This window comes from Phoenix dactylifera, chromosome 1, assembly GCF_051530095.1.
Source record: "Phoenix dactylifera cultivar Ajwa chromosome 1, Ajwa_hap1_PhDact_Kaust_v1.1, whole genome shotgun sequence".
NCBI classification, from domain to species: domain Eukaryota; kingdom Viridiplantae; phylum Streptophyta; class Magnoliopsida; order Arecales; family Arecaceae; genus Phoenix; species Phoenix dactylifera.
The window spans coordinates 9,295,793-9,316,851 of record NC_143190.1 but is presented as its reverse complement, the minus strand read 5'-3'; the positions used below and the strand labels follow the sequence as shown (position 1 = coordinate 9,316,851).

Genomic DNA, 21,059 nt, shown 5'->3' with positions numbered 1-21,059 from the left:
TTTAATTTTTCATGAAGGCAAGAAGTCTAATCTTATCATCTACCAATATGCTGACAAGCATCTTTTCCATTATCTCAATGAATGATAGGGGTTTTCCGGCCAATATGATGCAATACTAGCATGCTGTACCATTAGATATCTAAGGCAACATTTCAGTTGAGTTCTCTTAAAGCCAAATTATGCCTTTGTACTGTTTTCTGTCATATCAGATTAGTGGATATCGAAGCTTCCTCAAATCCGCCAAAAAGATTAGTGGATATCATAATTGAAAAATATGAAAAAAAATAGTTGCAGTAGCTGATATGGAATTCCCAATGCAAACGATCATCCATGACAGAATCACCTTTGGAAATCAAAAAGTAGAATTATACACGACAGAAAAATAAAGCTGTTCCACATTTATACATTGTCTCACCAGATCAAAGTGCTCTTCTTGGATGCTCCGCACATAAATCGTTGGTGGGATCACCCGGGAAAACTAAGAGGCTTGTAGTAGCAATAATAATTGCCCATCAGGCTCCAAAGAATTAATTGCTTTCCTTTAACAATCATTGACCTTTCATTTTGGCGAAGATTCGAGGAAAAAAACAGTTTGTGAAAGTAAGCCATTAGTCACATACTATCCCTCCATAGGCTCCAAAATGATAACCCCATGAGCTACAAACAAGTCCCCAAATGTATACTACAATCTTGCAACGCACTGCATAATGCATGGACAGTCCTGCACGTATATGTCATAATGAAATTATTTCTTTCTATGATTTTATTTATACCTGTTTGCTGTAAGCGATTACGCTATCAAAATTCAGTGTCAAACTAATCATATTTTAGAGAAAAACAAATTAAAAACTCAATTGGCTTGCCAAAAAAGGCACGCTCAATTAGCTAAGCTTGATTTGGCATCACCTTCATAAGCTTCGTGTGATCCAATAAAACGACAATATTAAATTGTCAAAAGGGTTAAATGTAGAATGACTCCCCATGTAAAGTTTATTAATAAGTATTCAAATAAATATGGTAACAGCTATGCTATGAAATTATTGCAATCCAGATCATATAATGAAATGTAGCTTCCAAAGCGTGGCAAACAAAGCACAAAAAAAAAAAAAAAAAAAAAAAAAACTGACTGCCAGGCAGCTCAAGATAGGCTTTTTGCTCTCTCTCCGTTCTGGAAAGAGGATTTAACCATAATTTATCAAATCATCGCAAACATCACTTAGTTTCTGCTAATGAAAAAATGAATTTGGACTAAGGCTCCCTAAGTGAAAGGGCGCATGTAAGGGCCTGAACGCTGCCTAAGATACAGTGAAATCACTTGTGCTTTTAGTACAATGAATCAAACTTTGAACTTCGCATGCCTCCACCATGGTTTTAAGTGGTCAGATGTTGATCAAGTTGAGAAAAATGTAAAGAACTATGAGTTGCCTAATCAGTGTTCAAACAACTGTAGTTGGTATGCACTCTCAAATTCATGACATACATTGACAGCATCATATTGGTAAAGCAAACAGAGTTTGAGATGGCTGTTCATAGGAACAAAACTGAGATTTGACATTATTTTTGCCAAAAGGCAAAGCTCTTTATTTTGGGTAAGAGTTCAGGGGTATTTTCAGACTACATTGGAGATTAAAAGTGAAAGAATGTACACAGATTGAATATTGAAATTTATTTCAATTAGTAGGACAAATTTTAAAATATTCCAAAACAGGTTACTGAAGTACACAAAAAGGTGACTTATTTGTGAAGACACAAGAACTGAAAAAGTTTGAAACAAACTTAGGGGAAATTGGAAAAAAAAAAATCAAGAATAATAGAAAGCTTTTCCACTAAGCCAGAGAATGTCATTAGTAGGGGTTGTTGGAATAACAATCTGCCTAGATCATGCATCTTTTTATACTAAAATGGCCAAGAATGCACTATTTTTGCTTGCATACTGCCTCTAGCTGTTCTCATTTCAATAATATTGTGAAAGCCCCCTCGTTAATCATGCAACTCTTCCCTCTCTCTTTTTTCTCAGTACTTCTGGTCTGAAGTCTTGAGAAGAACGTGCAATACCTTTTCTAGTGCTTGCCTTTTCTTTTCCATCAATTTGCTAATGCTAATTACTGCTTCTAGAAGATTATGTGTTCCATTCAGCTCAGATCTGTCCTATAAGTAAAGATTGATCAAAGAAATCCAGAGCACCAAAAAGAAATCAATATAACGATTCAAGGAACTACTGCTAAATAGTATTTCTTCATCACTTAAGCATGTTGTTTATATTAGTAATTTTATTCATTAAAAAGTAAATGCATGCTAACAATATGCTCGCTACAGCTACATTCTCAATTTAGTCCATATTATTGGAGAAACAAATGATCTTCATGGCCAAAAAGCATCCTTGACTTCCTAAATACCAAAGAATAGAAAATACTTACCATCCCTAGCAAAGGTGCGCATTGATTTAACAAATGGATTATGCCAAAGAATAGAAAATACTTACCATCCCTGGTGAAGAAAAGAAAATAGCATCCATGTCTTCCTAAATACTTACCATCCTTTCAGAATACTTACCATACCTGACAAATTGATTATGCCATGACATTGCCTTTGAAAGGAACCATGTATTGGTTTCATTTTATGTGACTACTAACCTCAAAGTGGAGTCCTAGATTGCCCCTTCCTGAGATGCATTTGCAAACTAAATAGGATCGGAAGCTTGATCTAACATTATTACCATTCAACTGTGGTGGGAAGTATATCACAAAGTACTACATACTAAATTTGTCTAGGAGCTTGTCCTAATATTTTAACTTTAATATTATGTTCAAAGCAAAGAGGTTAAAAGTGACTGTATTTCTTAAACCCCAAGTTTGAAAGTTCAAGTTCGAATCTTTAATTCATGAACCCCTAGTCTTGTCTAGAGGTTTGCCCTTGTTGAAATTGCTTGTCATTACAATGTCTATAGTTGTCATAGAAGAAAGGAGAACATGAACAAGGGAGAGACTGTGGCAATAGGAAAAAAATTAGAAAGTGCATGTCTAGTGGGTTTCCCTGCAATGCTCAGTAGTTTCACAGTTTGTGTGTTCAAAATGACATGATTAAGGAAGCGGCAGGGGGGGGGGGGGGGGGGGGGGGCACCCTAGATATGCCACTCCACGTAAAATAATATTGAAATGTAACAAACTCTGAAACACTATGAATCATCTAATTGTTAGTGATTTCTTAACATATATAGGGCATAACAAAATATCAACCTAGTAGTACAAGAAGATCAAGGTTGTAAAAACTGCAGGCCATAGATGGGCAGCCAGGGGCACATAAAAAGAAAAAGAAAAAGTGCATAAGCCAAAGCAGAAAAAATAGGGGAGAGAAAAGATAAAACTGCATATCTAAACCACCGTCAGCTATTGTCCATTGGAGAAACCATCAATGGACATGTTCTACCCCTTGCGGCCGCAGCCAACAAGTCATCCATCCTCTAGTTTCCTGATCTCTTCTAACATGATAGCACATAGAAATTCTGGGGTGGGTTTAAGGACAAGGGATTTCTTATATTAAGTTGTCAGGTTGGGTTACAAGATTATAAGTACCCTATCGGACACCTAACCCCCAGCACCCCAATATTAGTTATTTACCGGGCCACCCATGTGCCTGTTTTTTGGGCCTTGTGGGTGCTTGCTTTGTGGTTGAACACTTGTGGCATGAGCCTGAGACCTTTTTTTTAATCAAAAAATAAAATTGAGCAGCTATTATATTTACAAAAGTAGCACATAATGATGACAGTGATGAGAAAGAAGTGCATGTGTCTATGTGTGAGAGATAAAGCATGAAAGACGGTTATGTTTAGGTGCTTAAAGATAGGAGAATGCATAAAGAAGAACTAAGGATGATGAACAAGAAAAAAGCAAAAAGATAGAGAAATCTAGAGAGTATGAGAAGCAATCCATGTGTTTTAGCCACAATTGACTGGAGGAGCAAAGCATTTCTTCACCGGTATAACTGATGGAATACAATGCATACCGCACAAAATCATTTGGTCGGATATATTTAGGACAAAAAACTAGACATAGCCTTGAAAGGAAAAAATATTAAATGAAATAAAAACACAATCAAAACAAGAGATAGTGTTAACTAGTATATTAAGTATTTCTAAGTACTTGTTATATCAATAAAGTTATCCTCCGCATGGATCATGATTCCAATAGTCAAATAAAATAATTTCCACTTTAACATCCAAGAAGATGCTTAGAAGGCTATAAGGCGACTTATGATGTTCAAGCGAACATGGCTTTGAAAGTAAAGCTGATCATGAGCCGGACTTGGGCACAGAAAATTTTATATAGGCCCGACAAAAAAGCTCGATTAAAAATGAATAGAGTTTAGACCCCGAGGCCCAGCCCACGATCAGTTCTATGTGAAGGTAAGCACCACAGAGTCATTAGGTGGTGGCTTAAGATCTTAATTACCCATATCAAGAACATAGGAGATAGCACAACATTTTCACGATGTCATTTAAGAGCTTAACAGTTTCAAAAAGCCTATTGATGCCCTATTCTAACATTCTCATCCATTGCCAAGTCGCATATCAAGAAAGGAAGATCACAAAAGGGATAATAAGACAGTGGGCTCCAAGGGTGTCAAACAATCTGCAAACAACCTCAACAAGAATAATATAGACATATAGAATGGCACTCGCTCTGACAATCTGATCATAACATCCAACCACATATTGTGCATAAAGAAGGTTAGCTTTCAATTGAAACGATGAATTTCACATACTCATTCAACATTTAATGGCATGAAAGTAGCTCATAAGAAATAGATGAATCAAACTTCTTTTTTTCTTTTTTCTCTTGGTCGGCGGTGGGGGGGACTCAAAAACAAAATCCATGGTGCCTCAAATTCAATCTTGTTTCTAACAAAACATTAAAACATTTACAAAGATATCTAAAAAGATAACAGGAATCAAGAACCAAAATACCCAGAATCAGATCAAAAAGAAGTAAATCACAACCTTCATTTAACGCAATTTATCGGTCTCTTACCCCGCGACGGCACGACGATCGGTGGAGTCGGTATTCTTCAAAAATCCAACTTTTAAAAACACAGGCAGCAAAACTTTCTTCAAAACCAGCGGCTAGACCCCTAGTCAGCAACACAAACCAAAATCTCCAATCTCAAGAAGCCATCAGAAACACGAATCACACTCGGCCGTAGGCACGGCGCGTGGGGCTGCCGACAACCGAGAGCAATCCCCCACCGGCAGCTTCTTGTTCGTCGAGATAGAGGTCCTCGGTAACCCTAAACGCCGCATGCAACACTACGAGCACGGCACCGATGATCAGCGAGACCAGGACGTTCAATCCGACATGCGTGAACACCAGGGCGACAACTGTGACAACGGAGAGGGCGAAGAGGACCAGACGGTCATCGATCTCACGCCCGAAGAGCACGAGAGGCCCGTCGCGGAAGAAGTAGAGGAAGAACCAAGCGACGAAGACGACGAGGAAGACGATCATGGAGACGGGGTGCCAGAGAAGGCTGCAGAAGAGGACGAACAGGACGACGAGGGCGTAATTGACGCGGAAGTAGGAGAGGTTGCGGCGGACGCGGGCCATGGCCTCGCCGTAGCTGTAGGGGCGGCCGAAGGCGGTGGGATCCGCGAGCTCGCGCCACGGCCGGCGGGTGGCGATGAGGGCCCCGCCCCGCTCCTTGGCCCGGCCGAAGAGCTCCGCGGCGCGGGAGGTGGAGGCCACCGCGGCCTCCGGGGCGGTGGGGATGGCCCCGTAGCCGTCGCGCCAGGAGGTGGATGACATCCCGGCGGTGGAGGTCCAAAACCTCAATCCCAGATCTCTTGTTCGAAGAAGGGGGGCAGAGGCAAGAAATAGCAGAGGGGGTGAAAACCTAACCCTAGATCTCCATGGGAGGCTCTCTTTGCATCTAAAGTGTTTGATGTTGGGGCTGCTCCGGTTTTAAGATCAGAAGAGGGAGAAGAGATCTGAGGCCGAAGCAAAACTGAGACCAGAACAAAACTGGCGGTGCCACGTTAATGTGCATGATGATGTATCATGCGCGTGAGAAGAGCATTAATTATTTTATCCTTTCCAAAACGAACGTTACCAAGTGGACTCGATAAGAACCATGAGCATTGAACCAGAACGAACGCCATTACCTTCAATCCAGGCAGGGAACATGGAGACAACATCTAAAGAAGATGTTTTGGGATTGACATTATTGGATATGGATGTTTTCATGAGCACTGCACAGCATTCTTGTAGATTTTTATCATGTCTCTTTTGATGTACTGGAGTCAAAAATGTCACTGTAACTCCTGTTGTAACTTTAAAAAGTTCGATGCTTTGTTCTCGTATGGATGTCCGCGTATACAGCAATATGACAAATAGAATGATGGATATTTACTAGTTTGCCAACAACAACTGTTTGATTCCTCGAAATTAGTGGTGGTGATGAGAGAAGTTAAAAGCTCTCAATGCAAGAGCAGTTAATAGTTGGATTGAAAAGAATAGATCCGTATCCAGCTTGCTAGTTTTATACGGAGTAGTTGTTTCTTTTCATTTGTAGTTATGTTAAAAATGAAAAGCAAGAAGGGGCTATGAAACAAGGCGACACATGAGTACAGGAAATCTGAATTCCTTTGTTTCATCCTGGGTTTTTGGATTAAACCTATTAAAATTTGGACGCTAGCAAGCAACGGCGAATATGGTATCGGCAATGTGTTGCTTTCCAGGCTATTTATGTATTTAGAGAAGCCAACAATGCTGCGGACTATGCGGCTCATCACTCCGAAGATTTTATCTGAGAGAACCATGGCTTTGTTTTGTTTTCTTTACATTTTATTTTATTGTCCGACTTTTTGGGCCTAAGTTCGCCGTACTGGTATTGCTAGGCGTACCGGTCATCTATCGGATCGGTACAGTTCCGGTTCGTATCCGTTTAAACTAGTACCGAACTGAAACACTCTTCTCCGTCGGAGCCAAGGAAGAAGAAGAGAACGAGAGAGCGAGTGGGGGAGGGAGGGAGGGAGGAGAGGAGAGGCCGCCTGCAGAGGGCTGGGGGGGCCGGCGGAGCCCACGGGGCTCCCTATTTTTTTTTTGTGGCCGCGTCCCCGGCCTCCGCCGCCACCCCCTGGGCCTCCGTCGGCCTCCCGCGGCCCTTCGTGGGTGGCAGAGGCCTCTCCTCCCTCCCTCTCTTTCCTGCTCTCTTTCTCTTCGTCTTTTCCAGCTCTGGTTGGGTTCGGCCCATAGTGGTTTTTACAGCTCCAACGTATCGGTTACACGTCGGACCAGTCTGATATGGCCTGAACCGGCCGGTACGGGTCGGTTTGTCAGACTGTGCTTTAGGTTGTACTCACACCTGTTGTGTAAGAGCAGCCGATATACCAAAGAAAAAAACTTGGTATTGAAAATATGGCACAGAAGTCAGCCGGAGAGCATCTGTTTACGTATAAGCAGCAATGTTTCTCTTTAATTTTGCTTTATAGAGAACACACAATTTATTAGCTCCATGAAATCTGAGGAACGATAGATGCCAAATCTAGTACAGATGTATGTCATAACAACCGTGATCAAGACTCTCAGATCACTTGCTTAGATGGCATCATCCCTTGCCACTTGGACAAGAGATTAGAGGTTCAATTTTGGTCAGCTCTTAAGAACTGAGGTGGGTATAAGATAGAAGGAAGAAGACAACCATGAACAAGAGCCTGGAAAACCAGTACTGGACAATGCAGTAAGCTGTAGCTCTATTGATTAAACTCTGCAAGGTATATTGTAAGCCAGCAAGAAGCATGCTCATCGCATAATTGAAGAACCTCCTTTGGAATCAAATGGTCTGCCATTAAAGGCATAAATAGTTAACATTAAGCGATTTTCTAATCACCGTCATCAAGATCCAACTCATCTCTGAATGATCTCAAATAGAATAAAAGTAGTATGCTTGTCAGTAGAAAGTAGTGCCTATAATCATAAGCACTCATGCAAATATGTTCAGCATCTGAAAAACCAAGGTGCACCGCATCGGCATACAAAGTTTATCATAATATAATTTAGATACTCAAGGCTCTATAATTGATAAAAAGAATAAAACTTCCATGGCAGAAATCTTGTAAAAATGATCCAAAGCACTAGAAAATCAACAGAGATGTCATTAATTATTTTAACATTTACTATAGTGGAACATGTGGTTTAAGAGCCTGTTGGCACCAGGTCCAATAGCCAATGCACCACAGATTATTTAATCATGGCCAAGCGGCACAAAAGATCTTTGAGAGGTAGCTTCGTTGAATTAAATAAATATTTTAAATCTTTCCTCCAAATTCAAAATTGGAATTCAAATTTCACGCCAACGGGCTTTCTGCTTCTTTTGGCCTACGTCTGCTTTGACTTGGTCAACGGCCAAGTGTCAAGCATCCACATGCAAGTAAGGAAGCAAATATGAAAAAATTTCCAAAAAAAAGCAGACCAAGACAAGTGTCATGCATCCACGCGCAAGAGCAAGCATGGAATGGCCCCCAAAGAAGGAAGGAAGCATGGACGACCAAGATGCAACAAGCCACAGGATCAAAGGAGCATAAGAAGACATGTCATCAACTCACGGGAGAAGAGTTTGCTTCTTTTGATATGCCCGAGCCTATATAAAGGGCTTTAGGGATCATTTCAAGACAACGAAAAATTCCTCTTCTTCCTCTTGTTCTTATTCTCTTCTCTACATAATTTCAATTATTTTTCTAAGTTTCTTTTGAGGTATCTGCAAGCGTGAACGTACTCTTCTTTTTTCCTTAGAGGTGCACTGACGGAGAAGACGTGCTTCTTTATTGGATCGTCGTTTCTCTAGGAATCTATGCCAGCGGACTCGTGCGTGGGGGGCATAAACTTTTCTGAGATAGCGCATCGGCGTGCTTCGATCCACAGGCCATCTTCTTTTATTTCTTCATTTTATTATTTTATTTTCAAGTAAATAATTTGCTAGTTTATTTTTCTTATTTACTGTTTATGAATATTAGAAACATTCAATTATTGATTTATCAATTATATTTATGCATCTAGGCTAACAATCTTAACAATTTTCATGATGAGAGGAATTGGAGTTCCATTTTAATTCCTTTCATCACAATGCACAGAGATCCTGCATGCCATTTTAATGCAGCAATTCAGCAAACTACAACAGATCTGTGACACAAGCAAACATGTTCCTGCTGCCAGGCTTCCAGGAAAGCTTTCACCACATTGAGAACCAAAACAAAAACAAGAAAGAGAGAACCATCCAGTGGTTATGCTATGTTGCTTTTTAAGTTCTGCACAAAAAAAGAGCAATGCTTCCTACATACATACATAACAAAAAGCAAAGCTCCCTCGAAGCTCATAACAAAAACGAACCTTGAATACCTCACTGATCCTTTCAGTACGAGGGGATTTCTTCACAGATTCCATAGGCTCCCTGTCCAAGGTAGGAAAACAGAGAACCAGTTACAATATAAACCACACAAAGCGTTGTATCATAGGGGTGCCTGTAATTTATAAGTTACAGCACAGCTCCTAGCTATTTTCTTGTAGCTAAGTAACCTCACATACTTAAGAGGGTAATAATCCCATTAAAGGTGACACAGAATCAGAGGGGTGATGTAAACAAAATAATAATAATAAAATAAACTTTCCCCTGCTTCCCTCCACACAAAGAGAGAAGATACCAAAATGCTTTGTTGATTTCTTCATTTCCAGCATCTGCAGCTCTTTCATATTTCTAAAGAAACATTAAAAATTGTAGTACGTGAAAAATAGTGACCAAAGCGTATGCACAAGCAAGTAAGAATTAGCAGTATTTTTCAGTAAATTCAAAGCTGCAACCTTCCTGATAGCTTGTTTTTGGCCAGTCAGGCCCTTAGAATTTTGCAAAACTTCGCGTCCAACAATGACCAGTTCCCCTCTCCCTGGCGTAGCCAACAAGGGCTCTCCTATTGGCATGCAAGCATCAAAAGGATCCATTTCCATCGCTTTGATTCAAGAATCAAAATTAAAACTAGTGAAGAATTAAACTAGGAAATATTTTCTAATCTCACCATCAAGTAACATTTCACAACAAATTAGAAATTCTTTGATAGATTAGTGACCATTGGTTTAAGGGAATAATTTCGAACTTTGCTTGTCTTCATCAATATTTGCCAAATCAATACTGGAGAGCATACTAGTCGGTGAATGGTTTGGCACGATACAAGTCGCCGAGGGGAAGGGGGGAGGAGGCACTTAAAAATCAAATAAATTAAAGTGAGAACAGGCAGAAAACAATCAAGTTAGCCATTGCTGGATATGCAATAATGAGAAAAGTCAGTAGCCGTATTGGCTGCCTATGCTACTAAAAATCGAATAAATTAGAGTGAGAACAGGAAGCTGGCAATGCTACAGAGAGAACAATCAAGTTATTTTAGGACCTTCTATAGAAGATATATGCAGTAATCTGTAATGTCAGATGCATTAAGATGCAAGATAACATACTTATGTTCATACAGAAAAAATATGTATATACAAGCAGCATAGAAACACACACACATCTATGTACATGCAAATGAAATTTGTGGTAGTTGAAGTTTGTTTTTGGAAAAAAAAAGTATATACATACATACATGCATACATACATATACCTATATAATATAATCTTTTAGTGGCTAAGTATGATTTTTAGAAGTTACTGCACCTGCTCTGTGACTACGTAGCCAGCCATGATCGAAATCATGGTATAATATGTAGTCATTTCTTTATACTATATGATAGGCCTAAATATGAGCCAATTTCAAAAAGCCAAGGAAACAAGGCCAAGAGCCTTGTGATCAGCTCTAAATTCAGTACGAGATGCTTCAACATTTTAGATTTATTAATTTTAGTGCTTGTAAACTGATGAAGGGAAACATATGCTTTTAGATTCAGAACAAAAAGAGCTCAAAAAGGAACATTCTTTATTAGATTTCCTTTGTTTTCTGTACCAAGAGAGTCATTTTTAGAGCCAAACAGGTTCTACTACGTTCAGTTGAAATTTTAAAAATTAAGGGACCATAATCATCATTTAGTCAGCCCTAAATTTCTTTAACAGTTACAAACTATCTTATTACATTGTATGGACTGTTTTGTTGTACCACATTCAACTACTATTCAACCAATGTGTTCAAAATTTTTCTAGTTATGCAAGAAAGCTTAAATGTTTTTCCAATTAAACTGACAATGCATCCTAATACTTCAGTTAGGAGAAACATATATTCGAAACTACTGCCATAAAGATTGGGGAAAGCTGAATATCAAATTATCAGCAACAATACTTTAGTTAGGAGAAACGATGATGAATATTTTGCTGGAGAACCATGCAAGATGTAATGCATTAGTATGCTCTAGAGTTTCCTTCCATATTATTGTTCATGTCAAAGTTGTATTGCTTATTTCAGATACTATGTTCTTATACTTGTGTTGGATCATATAAGTTTGATTTTCTTATAGGCACGATATTGCTCGTAAATTCCAGGGAGTGCTAATACTTGTACATGTGGAATGGATGGGGAGAGAAGTTGGTTTCTCTTCCTTCCCTTTTTTTCATCAAGGGGGCTCAACATTTTGATCAGTTTTCATGGTGGGCAAGGTGAGAATATCTTAACATGGCACATACTTGTTCCTTAGTTATTATATGTGTGCAATTTGCACATATGTCTATGTATATTTAAGTATGTCTATACGTGTGTGTGCATTCATTTGTTATGGAGGAATGGCTTATCAGCCTCTGCAAACTTTAGCACGTATTTGTTTCTCAGTGAATGTGTCTTCAAACATGCAGATATCTTGTATGTTTGCATGTATCTTGGTGTGAGGATGGAACTCAGGTTTAGGAATAGGAATGCCAGCAACCCAATTAACTCCTTCAGCAGGCAGTAATTCCTTAATCATGGGAACATTCGACTCTTGGAGGTCAGTCATAAGATTGGAGACAATAAGTGCTAACATCACAGAAAGACATGTCAAATGGAATAGCTTTGTTGGTTCAATGGAGCCATGGAAATCCAAGGATCAGATGGCGAAGTAATACGGTGACCTTTGCCATCCTTGATGAGGATGACACCTCTACAAACACATCACCATATTGCTGATCGGTACAACTTGGGATCCAAGATTATTCCATCTCGCACTCAAAATCATTTCCGTGGGTTTTTTAAAGGTCTATTAACCATCATGTGAAGAAGTTCATATGCATATACTTGCCATGGCCAAGAGTTAATAAGCTCAGCACCTCCTCAGGAGCTTCTCGCAGTCTGTGTTTGGAAGCCACTAGTTACTTCTTTTTCTTTTTAGAGTTCCATGGCCTTGTTTATATAAAAAAAGCGAGCATCATTAGGATTTGGAGACAAAAATCAAGGCGAACTGCAGCCTCCTCTTTTATCTGAATTTCGATCTCCTCTCATCTTCTTTTTTATTTGAATCCCACTAATAATTCAAATATTTTTAAATTTATTTTTTTCAAAAATACTCGCCATATGTCGATCCATGATGGCGGATTAGATTTAGGCAACATGACTAAGATATTTAATTCTGGTGTTTTTGAACTAAAGAAATTCCTGCCTTTTGGTTCGGTGGTGTACCGGGCTTCTGTTGGTCTGAGATGGGCCTTCTGCGTCGGCTCAGCTGACTGTGAAAAGTGGAGGGCGTACTAGGAGTTTTTAGCCCCCCTCTCTCCTCCTTGTTCTGTTTTCACATTTTAATACCTTCCAAAACGACATTAGCATCCCTTAACCTTGCTTTTTTTCTTATTTAGATGAGTTTTCTTTCTCTTTTTTTTGTTAGCTAAACCAAGTAAAATGTAACAACCCAGTACCTCATCTAAAAAGACTAGTCAGAAGGTATTATTTGGGTTTCTTGATCCTGTATATGTACCCAACATCTATCCAACGAATAATCGATATAGGACTAAACACACGCCTGCACAGATTCTTACATAAAAATTAACCACATGGTTCGCTTCCATTTGCTGCCGGCTTCTGTCCAGATCTCTTATTCCTAAACCACCTTCAGATAGATGCAGAAGAACAAACTCTTAAAGGTTGTTTGCTTAACTGGAGTTGTTCGGGTGGATCGACTGCTCTATTAACATTGAATAGCTCGATAATGATCAATTAGCATTGTTTATCACGTACTAAAAGCACAGTGGCAATTGACAAATCCACCAGCTCTATAAGGGAGATAGCCAGGTGGGTTCCTGCCAACCGGATGGGAGGCTTTAGTCCACGGTGGGTCCAGAGATGGACTTCTCTTACCGCAATTATAACATAATACCTAACACATTGACATCTTTCCATTATCCGGGCCATCATCACTAGGCTATTTTCAAAGGCCCAGTTGAAAGTGTGGTGGGAAAAGGGAATTGAGGACGGACCCTCCAATGCTACGGCTCACGTAAGAAGACTTTGCCATCATCATGCTTGTCCCTTTTTCTTCTTCTTTAGTTTTTTTTGGGACCTCCTGTCCCATGTCACCGTCTCAATGTATGAAAGTGTAGAGCAAAGTTATCAACTTGAAACCCTGCGGCTTATCTTAGTTAAATCTAGAATGCATGATGGAGGTCACCCTGGTATCCGCCGCCCCTTCGTTCAAAATGGTTCTGGTTGTATCTTTCATGAGAAAAAGCTTCATCCTCTTTCGCGATGTCAATCGTTGAATTGCACGATAGCCACTTTGAAATCCATGCAGATGGATGATAAAAAAAGTTTGGAGTGTTTTGAGATCCATACAAGATATGATCCAGTAGTTAAAATATTATTATATGCAAGATAAAAAATAACTGTACATAGGATGGACACAAGTATAAGTATGCGCAAAATGAACGACATAAGGGACTAAATATAAAAAATTAAGTGTAAAAGGAATAAATGCAAAATAATAGATAACTTTGAAAATGATGCTTCAAAATGTTTGCTTGCCTTTGAAATCTATCTATCCCTTACTAGTTTTTATCGCATGTGATCTGTATTTGTTTTACATCTTATATGTGGATGATGCTCCCGACCATGTACACATCAGCATATGAAGGTGGAGATTTCAAAGTTTGCTAAAACTTTGAAATAAAAAAGAGGTCGATTTCATTGATAGGATACCTTTGGACTCTATTGACAATAGGATAAATAATATAATGAGTGAATTAGTCAATTCACTACTATAATTTTTAGATTCATTGTCCTTTAATATGCTACTTTAATTAGCTTTTGGGGAGCTTTTTATTTCTATCATTTAATCTTAGTTTCCAAAGTTAAGTAACAAACATAGCACCAAGACCTGTGCGAGCATATTTTTAATCCCATTTCAATTTTATTCTACGGGTATCTTAAGTACTTAAATAGAGTCAAAAATTAATTCTAGTTGATGATTTTTGGCAAGTTTGTTTGGTTAAAGTTCTAAGTTGTTACTGTATGACATTGATATGCTAGCACGACTAATTTGTGCCCTAACCCACCTAACATTTTGTTGCATCCAAAATCATGCTCTGCTATTAGCTTAACAATGTGAGATGGTGGCCGAGCTTTTGAATTATAGCTCAATTAAAATTTACTAATCTTACAAATGCTTTAAAAAGGTTCCTTTTTTTTTTTTTGCTTATGTTAAAGCAGGAATAATGGGTGATATATTTTTAAGGCATTTGTGATATCAATAAGAGTGATGTTTAGATATGTTAGCATCCATCTTGGGTATTTCTTTTCCAACGAAGCCAATTTTTCCCTACATTTGATGGCTTTTTCGTCTTCTCCCCTGGCGAGACTATTTCCTCTTCAATCTTATCATGATTCCACGCCGACATAGAAGTGTAGATAGTGTCGACATTTTCGCTACAGTTCAGTTATCCGCTGGAAAGCAAGCCATGGTTCTCCGTGCAGCATCGGCGAGCTCTTTGTAGGCAGTGGCAGAGGATCTGTAAGAAGTATCTTCAATCCAAAATATGAAGGACCTGTTGACCTTTCAAGTTTTTTCTTTTTTTTAAGGTACATCGGCGACTCACATACAGTAGATGTGAGTACTGCCCAAGGAGTCAGAATGTAAAAGAGACTGTAAGAGAGACGGGACAAAAGTCTGGTCCACCTAAACGTACTCACCTAAGTGATGAGCCACATAGGATCCAATCTGCAGCATTGTTGGCCTTCCTATAAACATGAGTAGCTTTGTGGAAAGCGCATTCACCTAACAGGCGGTGAATATCGTGTAGCAGTCGCATCCCCCGATCGGCACTTTTAGACCCCCGATTCCCCTCAATCATCATGGCGGAGTCTCCCTCCAGGATGACACGGTTTGCTCCTAGCACCCGTCGCACATAGAACACCCCCTCCCATGCTGCTCTGATCTCAGTGCTGCTGATAAACTGATCGAGGATGCGCCGACCCCCAGCCGCCACTAATCTGGTTTATTGATCCCTGATGATAAAGTCGGCACTGCAGCAACCCCCCTCCTAGATGCTGCTGCCGATGTTCACCTTGAGAAAGTTGGCCTTTCAAGTTTCATTTGCTTTCTAGAAGCATGGGACTCCACAAATGGTATGCTTCAACCCACTGAAGCAGTAGATTTAGAATCACAAAGCCAAAACATGGAGAGAATGAAGGCAAAACTATGTGCATGGCCCGACTTTTTTTACAAGAAGCAAAGAAACCCTGGAAGAATGAGATGCAATGATAAGAAAGCCAGCCTAGCAGATTTCACAGGGCCAAAGAAAGCCTGAAAGCAACAAAATAGAATCAAAGTAGCTAACCAATGGAACACCAATGCTAAACTTCTAGGCTGACTACCAAACAACAATAAATAGTAAAAATTACAATCTGAAATCATGAGGCCAGAGTGCAAATGCAGGACTTCAGACAAAAGAAATCAAACACTCAGATGCAAATTGCAACCATAGTCCCTTCCTTGGAAAGGAATAGGAAGCTTAAGAAGCCAGAGGAACTTGAGGAAAAGGAAAGCAGCATAATAATGGTATGTGCAGCAACAGTGTCACAGGTGTCGAAGAAATTACATTAAGATGGTATATGTGTGAGGAGTGGGCGTATATCTGAAAACATGTCATTGCACTTGAACTAAAACATGGAGATTGTTTTTGCCGGAAAACACTTAGAGGTTCAGCACAAAACATCCGAGGCTTAGAAAAAGTATTTGATGCAAAAGGCTCTAAATTAATTATATGGAGCACTTAAAATTGTTGCCAAATGCCATAGCTAAACAAGGGCTCGAATACAATAAAAATTACTAGTATATAACTGTGCGGATTTGTGCGGGCGGGTATTTAGTCCCACATTGGTTATTCCCTGAATAGATCTTGAAAACTTATATAGGATCAAGAAATTTAAATAATATTTTTCAACTAGCTATTTTAGGTAAGGTCTTAAGTTGTTTCAAATGGTATGGACCTAGCCTATAATTTATATGGACTAAAGAACACTGCAGGACACATTTATTGGGGTTGACTACGGGCCGATCATTGTGCTTGTGATTAGATTTGAATAGATTTGAACTCTTAGTTTGACGAGGACGTCAGGCCTTAAACAGAAGGAGTACGTGAGGATCCATGTGGGTGTGCGTTTAATCCCACATCGATTGTTCGCTGGGTAGATCGTGTTTAAATCCACATTGATTGTTTATTGGATAGATTTTAAGTGAATATTTTGAACACCTCTATGCAGGCATTCTTATTTTTGGAATCCACTCAATTCTATATCGGTCCAGTTCGAGAGAAAAAAATATAAAAATTGATCAAATTCTCTTTCCATTCCTTATAAATTTGGAAGCATGACCATTCTGTCCAATACTCTTGCAGCCGCTGAAAGAAACATATCTATCTTCAGATTTGTGGTCTTATCCAAATTCAAAAACTGCGGTATGAGTGGGACCCAACATCGAGCTTTTAGATTGCATCATGAGGGTGATGGCCTTTGGCACTGTCATCCAAGTATGGGTCAATACCGAAGGCATTCAAGTCGATTTGCTCTCAATTCACAAACCTGTCATTCTTTGGCACCATGCTCGCTCCTACCTTTCAGGTTTGGTTATTATCAAATTGACTTTTCAACATGCGTTACAGCAACCCCTCACCCACCCCTGGTGATTATGCTGTCAAAATAGTTAAAATGCTGAAATATCAGGGTAAATAAAAAAAAAAAAAGTTGGAATGATAAAAAAAAGTAGAGTCATGGTTGTAACAGCTCAGAACCTCATCCAAAATGGCTAGCTAGAAAATATTATTTGGGTTCCTTGATCTTATATAAGTATCCAAAATTTATCCAACAAGTAACCGATATGAGACTAAATACATGCCCGCACGGAATCTCACATACTTCCGTCATTTAAATACATGCATGCACGGATTCTCACATACTTCCCCTATTTAAGCTCTGACGTTCTTGTTAGACTAAAGTTTCAAATTTATTCAAATCTAATCACAAGCAACACGATCGGCCCATGGTTAGCCCTAATGGATCTGAGCTACAATGTCCCATAAGCTACATAGGTTATAAACCGAGTCCGCTCTGATACCATTTGTAACAACTTAAGACCACACCCAATTTGAATTTTTTGATCCTATATAAATATCTAAAATCTACCCAGCAAATAACCGATGTGAGTCCAAATAGCCGCTCGCACGGTCGTCACAATGATTTTGCCGCTCACAATATTTTTGAATAAGCTAGGCTGCCGTTGATAGCTTAGCAATTTTTGGTGCCCGTTTTAATTCAACAGATCTCATTGAGAAAAACTAGTAATTATCACAAGTAGCTCGGAAGGGACTTTTTTTTTTTTTAATTATCACATGGACGCAATGGTAATGTTCTAGTGGTGATTGTGGCTTCATCTATAAGGATGGCTTAAGGATCATTCCATTTGCATGAGCATGGGACAACAACAATAATGAAAGCAAAATTGACAAGATACAAAAAAAACGATCTGAATGTGCTCAGGAGAAACTGGATTATATAATTGCATGCCCAAAAAAACTCTAGATTGCATCATCCAAATTTTGGCTCATCCTATACCCACTCTAGATTACATCTCTTCAAAATTTTTCCAGTCTCATAATATCTCTTCCTTTTCCTTGACAAGAAATCTAGACTTATAAGATCTTCACATATCATGCATTTTGTTAGAACTTTTACTAATTGACATGCGGTTGCACCGATCAAGTTTAATCACCCACATTCCCACAGTTGCATCTGATACTGATCTCCCGTTCCATACCAACTCAATTTGTCTAATTCATTATTCATTTCCACACTAGTTAGGAGTGTTGAGGTTTTTTTTTTTTTTTGTTCTTTTGTTTTTTCTTCACCCACCATTTGCCTGATTTTCTCATGTAAAGATTAATTAGAATCTATATTTCCCTTCTCAAATATATCATAGCATTTGCTTGAATGGCATTACTTTTGTCACCTTTTGCATCAATTCTCGGTGGATGGAATGGATATACGATAGAAAGTAGAGATTAATCTCTCTTAATCTTGAAAAAAACAATTATTGCATGTCAAACAATAAACATATATTTGAGATATCATCATCTTCTATCACTTGCCTTCATATTGTAACAACCCAGGACCTCCCCCAAAAAAGCTAGACGAAAGATATTATTTGAGTTCCCAACATCTATTCAACGAATAACTGATGTAGGACTAAACATACATTCGCACAGATCCTTACACATATATTGGGGGCTATGGGATATCTGTCCTTGAGGTCGGAAATCCAAGATCACCCCATGGCAATGATCTTGGGTTGAAAGTTGAAGACAAAAATACCCCTAAATTTAGCAGAAAAATTGATATATCAATATACCTTGAATATATTATGTCAATGTTATATATATATATATATAATATTATGTTGATATTATATATTATATTAATGATATATATATTATAATATATTATTAATCATATTATTATCCTATTATTATTGAAAGATAATTTTAAATTATAGTAGAAATATATTATTATATTTTATATTTATATAATGAAAATATTTAATATATTACTCCTATTTACCTTATTTTCCTAATCAAAATAATTATTAGTATTAAAAATCTATTATAAGTATAAATAAAAATATTAATTCTATAATGAAAAATAACATATTTTTATCAGATTAATAATTTATAGGAGTAATAAATATATTTTTATAGAATATATTAATAATTAATATATTGATAAATATATTAATAATTTATTATAATATATTTTATATGATTAATAACTATATGATAAGGGCTACTAAAAGTAGAATATGTAACAAAATTATGAAGCTATTATAGGAATTAGCATATTGACTTACATTTTTGATTCATAAGAATTAAAAATAAAAAATCCATCTAAGATATATCATGGGTATTTGTGGTATTATGTGGTTGGTGATTTTAGATCTCCGTACTATACTAAACAAGTTACTTATGGATATCCAGAAATTTTTAGTCACTGGATCATGGCCTACCAAATACATTGATCTTAGATCACTGGAATGAATTAGGGGATGTATCTATCAATGCAAGTACTTAACACATTCAATTGTTGAGATATTCTACAAGAACGCAACATACCTCCATACCTTGCCATGCATCAAGTGCAGTTGATAGAGAGAGTTCGATCCACTCCTTAAGAAACCAAACTCTCTAATTGAGTGCTAATTATAGTTTTTTCTTCATCCAAAGAAATGATTTAAAAGTTCTCAGTGCTCCACTGGCATTGACCCCTCGAACCTTTTTAAACCCTAAACAGAAGAGATCTTTAAGGAGAAAAAAAAAAAAAAAGGAAAAAAAAGGAGATGGGAGCTCGAGCACAAGTACCAGTGTGCCATGCAGTGGGTCCGTCCGACACAATGATTTCAATACCTTTGGGTTCGAGACACATCACAGCAGTCTCAGTTTCAGAGGGAATCTCCTTTTGGCTCACAAAAAATTGGCCAAACTCTTTTCAAGATATCAAAAGCTACCTTGATGTGCATCCATCCTGCTTGGGCGTCTATAAATCTATCTGAAGCAAGATATTTTCTTGTGGGCAAATACCAAGGTCCCACCTCCATCCGCCGGCCACATCATAGCCTAAAGAATAAAGGAGACATCGTTATCAAGAAGAAATTAAAACGATGGGGCATGCATCGAGAACATTCAAGTTAAGTAAATCCGGATCTTTCTCAAGTTCATATGGAAATAAAAGGGTTCAATTTTGTAAGTTTGTTAATCCGTAATTATATAGAAGAATGGACCTGTAATCCTACCTCATGTAATTACCATGACAAACTGGTTTTTAAGTTGCTACTTTATCTGAGATTATATTAGATAAATGGAGATATACAAGTAGTTCTGAAACTTTGATTCTATATAAAGAATGAGTTAGTAATGCATATTAAATATTGGATCAGCCCATTTCTGTTTGGTAATATTTTTTTTCTTTTCTTTTTGTTTAATAGAAATTTGGAATCTAATACAAAGATTATATTTGGTTATCCTATTTCTATTTTTTTAAAAATAATTTTTATTATTTTTTAAAAAATAAAAAAAAATTTACATATATTTTTTTTTCTAACCACCCATGTTACGCCCATTCTTACCCTCAGCCTCAGCTCTTCCATCTAATCTCACTAGCTTTTCGGTCTTCGTCGGCCATCTCTTCATCCGAGGCTAAGTTATTTCTCGCCCTAGCCACATTGTTGGCTCTATCTCCACTTTTTTTTTCTCTCCTACTTTTTCAATCAGGCTCCATTATTTTTCTCTCTCCCTCCTCATTGATCCTTATTGTGAAAACAAATCAAATATATTTTTATTTTTAAATATTTAAACTCTGAAATGATTTCAATATTAAATCTTGGACATGTAATAGTTCCGAATCGGATCTTTTTAGAAAGAAAATCTTTTATCTCATGGTAGTCTGCTCCAGTTTCTTACGAAATTTTTGTTATTGGATTAGCCATGTACTTCACATGTTTCTAACTATTCACCGTAGAAATAAAATTTTTGTTTTATATTTTTTTAGAAAATAATGATGACGTCAAACTCAGCCTTAAGTTTTTTTTTTTTTTTCA

The 21,059-nt window shown here is 37.8% G+C and overlaps 1 pseudogene across 1 annotated transcript; it reads right to left on the bottom strand.

Annotated features, from left to right (window-relative positions):
• Positions 1 to 236: 236 nt before the first annotated feature.
• Positions 237 to 6,269, bottom strand: LOC103718773 (PRA1 family protein F3 pseudogene; annotated as a pseudogene). The gene is made up of 2 exons (XR_015977360.1): positions 5,028 to 6,269; positions 237 to 721 (listed from the first exon to the last, which is right to left on the bottom strand). The product of XR_015977360.1 is annotated as a PRA1 family protein F3 pseudogene (transcript).
• Between the last annotated feature and the right edge of the window lie 14,790 nt (positions 6,270 to 21,059).